The following is a 5,797-nucleotide window of genomic DNA, read 5'->3' as shown; positions in this document are numbered from 1 at the left end:
ATCTACCTGAGTTGAGTGAGACAAGAAAGTTGTTTTAAAGACTCTGGGGGGAAAAGCTCCCCTTGAAGAAACCAAATCCAGCCCCTAAAACTAGAGCAGCCATAACAAAAAAAAGAGACCAGATCTCACCTAGCCCTGGTCTCTGCTTTAAATTTAAATTAACACAATATTTCACACCCTGGAGCAGCGTAATTAAACTGACTTACCCCCCAGCGTAGACCCAGCTAGGTAAACAGAAGCTCTGGGTGATTGTTTAGTGATTGTTTAGCTATCCTGGGCCCAGGCAATTGAGCACCTTGAAGATAAGGGCCAAGACTTTGAACTTGAGTTTATATTCTATGAGAAGCCAGTGTATGGAGTTGAGGACAGGTCTGATGAGCCAGAGTTGCTGAGGAGACACCCTGCAGAGTTCAGTACTGGTTGGAGATTCCTAATTGCTAAAGGCTTCTTGCCCAGATATCCTGTATTGCTGTAGTCCAAAGTCCAGTCAAGAGCTTATGCTTTAGCTTACATTGCTTTGGAAGTGGTATAAGCTACACTGGAAAAAGGTACTTTTATTCTGTAATAAGAGTGTCCGGAGGGAGTTATAATGGCATAATTAGAGCAGTATAATGTCAGTAAATCTCCCTGTGTAGACAAATCCTTAAGCTGTCTTTGTCAGTATTTCTCTCACCTTACAGCACTGTTCAAACCCACGCCTTACAGCACTGTGTAATGTTGAAAGACACAGTTCTTGGGAGCATGATTTGTCTGCCAGGTGAACTAGAGTGATGCAATCAGCATCCTCCCCATGAGAGCTAGGGATGTCAGCTCTGCCGCAAGTCTGCTCTGGGACTTCAGAGTAGTTACTTCATAGCGCCTGAACCTCTACGACGGCAATGCAGAGAATCAAGCTGGCTGTGCTATATGTGCTTTATCCAAGGAAGGGCTGAATGATTCAGCACTATATTTTAGTCAGATCTTGAAGGAGCAAGCTGGGAGGATTGCATTGTCCTGCCTGCAGATAGCCTGTGATCCATGACAATGGGTTCAACTTCTACTAATTGCCCAAAGCTTGAAATAGAAGACAGTTTATGACACTCTCTGCAATTCAAGAGTGGCAGTGGGCTGGTTCAATCAGTGACTCAGTTCTTTCCCCTGATGGCTGCTGCTGTGTGGTACAGAATCCATGCTTTCATGTTAAAAACACTAAGTCTCCCTCCTTCATGGTTGTGAAGATAAAATTCAAAATGCAAACCAGGTGATGTGATGTGCGCTTCTCTCTGCAGACAGCCTGACACACTAGCTCTGAGGAGAGCTAGCCAGAAATTGGGACCCCCTTTCTGCAGGGAATTCTGAAATTAAAACAACAAACAAAATTCAAGACCTGACCATAAATTTGAACTTTCAAAATTTCCCATGGAACAGGAATTCTGAAATATCCGTTAGAAAGAGTCAAAATGACATTTACCTTTGGCCTTTTCTAAACATTTCTGAGGCTCTCTGAGCTGCCTGGTGCCCCAGCAGGCTGCCAGGAAACCTACCTGGCTTCCATCAGAATTTCTGACACAAGTCAACATGCTCTTGGAGAACACTTCAGTGTTGATAAGTTGGCATTGTCCAATGAGGGGGTGGAGAAATAATTTAAGAGGAAGATTTCTGACCAACTCCAGCTCAGAGAGAGATATAATGAGCCAATTGACATTGGCCAGGCTTAATGATGATGTTTAAAAAAATTCTCAACAGCTGACAAAAGCAAGACTAAGACAAAAGTATGATCTTCCCAATTTACAGAGTGGTGCCACAACTAGTAGGAACTGGGATTGTAGGTGAAATTTGGAAGTGTATGCCCCTGTCATGATTTGGGGTTCAACCCAGACCAGTAAGAGGTTGTGTCAACAGCTGCCTGTAACCTCGGTGTCTTAAATGCCCTGCTGCTGTGGCTCAGAACCCAGACACAAACAGCCAGCAGACAAGCATGCAGTCCCCCAAGTGTCTGTGTGCTGGGCAGCCGTGGATCTGCACTCTGAGCCCAACAGCCTGCCTACGACAACAGCCCCATCCTTTTCTCTACCAGCGTTGGTTACTATTTTCGGCTCCCTTCTCATTTCTGCAAGTATGTGGATTACATACTTTACATTGTGAGTGTGAAGTTGGGAACATTGTTTAGCTCAAGAAAGTTTTTTAAAATTGCAAGAAAGTCGCTTCTTCAGAAGAAGCAAAACCCATTATTGATGATGATATCATGGACCAGATCCTGGACCTGGCTGTGTCATCTCTGCACCATTCTAAGCCATCTTTCTATCCTCTTTGGGACGCTAAAGAGCAAACCAGGGTTGCCTTGGCGTAAGTGAATGCCGAAGTGGTGTAACACTGGTATAGCTGGCTCTAAGCCAGGCCCTGATCCCCTTCTAGCTTAACGCATGCATAGTTAGAACCACTGTCATAGCCAGAATGCACTTTATGACAGAGAGGTATTCCAGCTAGTACAAATGAGATCAGGGCTGAGGCTAGTCTAAACTCGGCCAGAGACCAAACTGTATCCTGGCTACCACTAGAGTTATTGGGAGGGAGATATGGAAAGGTACCAGAAAACCAAGTGTAACTCAGGCACATCTCAGGATATGGCTTGTGTACTTGAATGTAGGTTGGTAGGGCAAAGTTTGAAGGGTTGTACAATAAACTCAGCAGGTTTGTATTTTCGTATGAGCTACACAGGACCCATAGCTGAGACATTTCCAGCTGAGCTGATTTCCTTTACTCATCAGACATGTAGTAGTGACATTAGTTTATCATGGTATATAAGTGTAATTTGACATCTTATTTCACATTTGTCAAATCCAGAATGCATTATACCCTTCCTTCAATTCAGGATCTTAATTGTAAAGTGCTTTGGGATTTGGCCTAGTGTCAATATTCTCTGAAGAGCAAGTTCTCAACCGAGCCCCAGGTAGATGCACCTAGGGAAAGGAAAAACGACTCTTCTTCTTCAAGCCATGGAGCAGCTCAGCCTATCCATGGAAGCTATAGCAACCTAATGGCTGGCCACCCTGCAGGAGCGAGGGCTGGAGGCTCCACTAAGCATTAGATACCCTGCCCTCCCATCCTCCAGTCTGTCAATTGCCCATCCTCTCCAGTCCCATGTGTGTTACTCTGCAGGGGGCCAACCACTTCCTCCACCAAAGAAGCTTATGCAGCCGGAGAGGTGAGGGTGGGGAGCAAAATTTGCCCAATGGCACATATCAGTAGAATGAGATTAATGTTTTTCTTCATTTCTTTCTTTCTTTCTTTCTTTCATTTCTCTCTGGAACATTTTGTCACTCTTTCTCCTCCAGCATGTTTGCAAATTCTTCCTAACTCGGTACTGTCTGCAAATTTAAACAATTTAATTATCCCTCTGCAACATTTATGAAGATATTAAACCTTGCAAGTTCCAATTAAGGAGGGAAAATCTGGTTCAGGAAATACAAGAACCAATGCAGTTTCAGTGTCATGCTTTGAAATCCTCCTTTGAGAACTGTTCAAAAAAATGCTATATTAAAAGAAACCAACAGAGAGCTGGCAAGTCATTTAACAATTTCATATGCTAATTCTTTAAGAACTCTTGCTTTCATATTTTTTGGCTCTGCCAATAACTATGTCCATGTTTAATTAGCTCCTTAACATTTCCACACTTTCATGCTCTAATTACATTAAAACAATCAAAAATGGTTCTTACTCTTCAACCTTTTTTCTTCTCCCCTATTCCATCTGGATTTATATCTAAATTTTAAGAATTTCCGTTAACCTCATTAATTAACAATTCCTTTGTGTCTCCAGATTATATTTGTCCTTCTGCTTTTGCTCTTTTTCTATTTTGTGTCATTTTTCCTGAACACCAGCAATGTTCAGTTTTAACTCTATCCATAAATGCTCCAACATGCACACACGTGGCAGTTTTAGTTCAGTAATTTCTACAGAAAAATACCAAGTTTAGAACAAATCACTATCCCAGCTCACCCATTCATATAACTTCCCCTAAACATCAGAGACTGGTGGCCAGTATTTGCCATCTGATATCAGTGTCTTACTTCCACACACCACACCTGTCCTGTGCAGGTGAGTAATGGAGAGAGAGGGCACAAGATGATTTCACCCTCCCCACCCACATATTCTTGCAGTGGAGAAGGCCATTGTCAGAGTCTTTATGCCCTCTGAGCACAAGGATCGAAAGAGTCTGAACACCACCGATGACTCTAGACACCCAAAATGGGGTGAGGATAACACTAGCCCATCTTAAACTGGCCAACAGAGCTGAGATGGTGTGGAGGGGAGCATGTTGCACTCTTTTAAGAGATCTTGTGTCCCTTGCATGTCCCCCTCAAGGCATTCCAGCTCAGCCAGATGAGGAGTATAACTGAAATTCTTAAAACATAAACCACAAATGAGTTAAAGGGCTGTGCTCTCTCATCTGGAATCTAATAGGAATTAAACTCTCAAGATTTTGAAATTATGCAAGCAAAGGATTACGGGTCCTTGTATGTGTGTATTTCATGTCATTTTAAAAAGATTAACAATTTAATCCTAAGTAATTCTTGTCTTCAAGCTTTCACTTTGTAAACTGAAAGACAAGAACTTTCCACTACAGGACACAAACTACATGCTTATCATTAATTTGCACTGAGATAAACCTAAGAACCATTGGGTCAATCAAGGAAGCATGTCAGCTAGATTATTGACTTCACATCACAGTTGTTGAATCTTGTTCTTTAGGGTGGAAATTATATCAATTTGCTGTGTTGTGTAAAAGTTGCTGTGTGGACACCAGGCTAATATAAATGGGTCAGATGAGAGTGTTAAACATATTGTTGTAACTGTAGTATGACAGATCCTTACATTTGCTATTTTTGGTTGAACATGAACATGGGTTTGTCTGGGCATCCTCAGAATCTGACTAACACTTTCTCCTTCTCAGGTTTGTATCAGTAAATACCCAATGCCTTTATATATTTACACTCTAATCAAGCATTGATCAATACATGTTTAGCATAGATAGCTATTATGCTTCTGCCCATTGAAAGATGGCAATAAGAATACTATAAAAAATTGCTCTCGTAGGGGGTGAAGGTGCTTTCAAAACATTAATTGATTAAAGACCATTCCTTCAGTCTTTGTGTGTACTACTAGTCCTGATATAAATAATCTCTGATTTCAGTAAGGGAATCATTGATTTCAATGAGGTGAGTAAGCGTTGCAAGAGCAGCCTCTTAATTCTCATCACTGGCTGAGTATCATAGACATACATAAAACTGAAGTCACTACAGTTGAGTTATTTCAAGATGTCAAGGACTGAGATTTCATTCTGAAACAACCACTTTTTTCTACGTTTTTGGGAAGAGCATCACAAAGTCAATGTTCGACAACTGTGATGTAAAGTCACTAATCTAGATGACAACTCTCAGTTGACCCAATAATCCTTAGATTTATCTGAGTGCAAATTAATGATCAGCATGTAGTTGTAGAAGCCTCATCACTAGATGTTTTCAAGACCAGGTTGGACACACCTGTCAGGGATGATCTAGGTTTACTTGTAGGGTTACCATACGTCCTCTTTTTCCCGGACATGTCCGGCTTTTCGGCACTCAAACCCCGGTCCGGGGGGAATTGCCAAAAAGCGGAACATGTCCGGGAAAATGGTGGCTCTGTTTAAGAGCCGGGCTGCCTGAACGCTACCGGCTTCGGGCAGCCCCCTGCCTCCAGACCCTGCGCCCCCAGCCAGGCACTTCCCCTCCCGGGGCTCCGGCGGCGCAGGGTCTGGAGGCAGGGGGCTGCCCGAAGC

The sequence above is a fragment of the Trachemys scripta genome, chromosome 1, assembly GCF_013100865.1.
Source record: "Trachemys scripta elegans isolate TJP31775 chromosome 1, CAS_Tse_1.0, whole genome shotgun sequence".
NCBI classification, from domain to species: Eukaryota; Metazoa; Chordata; order Testudines; family Emydidae; genus Trachemys; species Trachemys scripta.
This window is presented reverse-complemented; position numbering follows the sequence as displayed.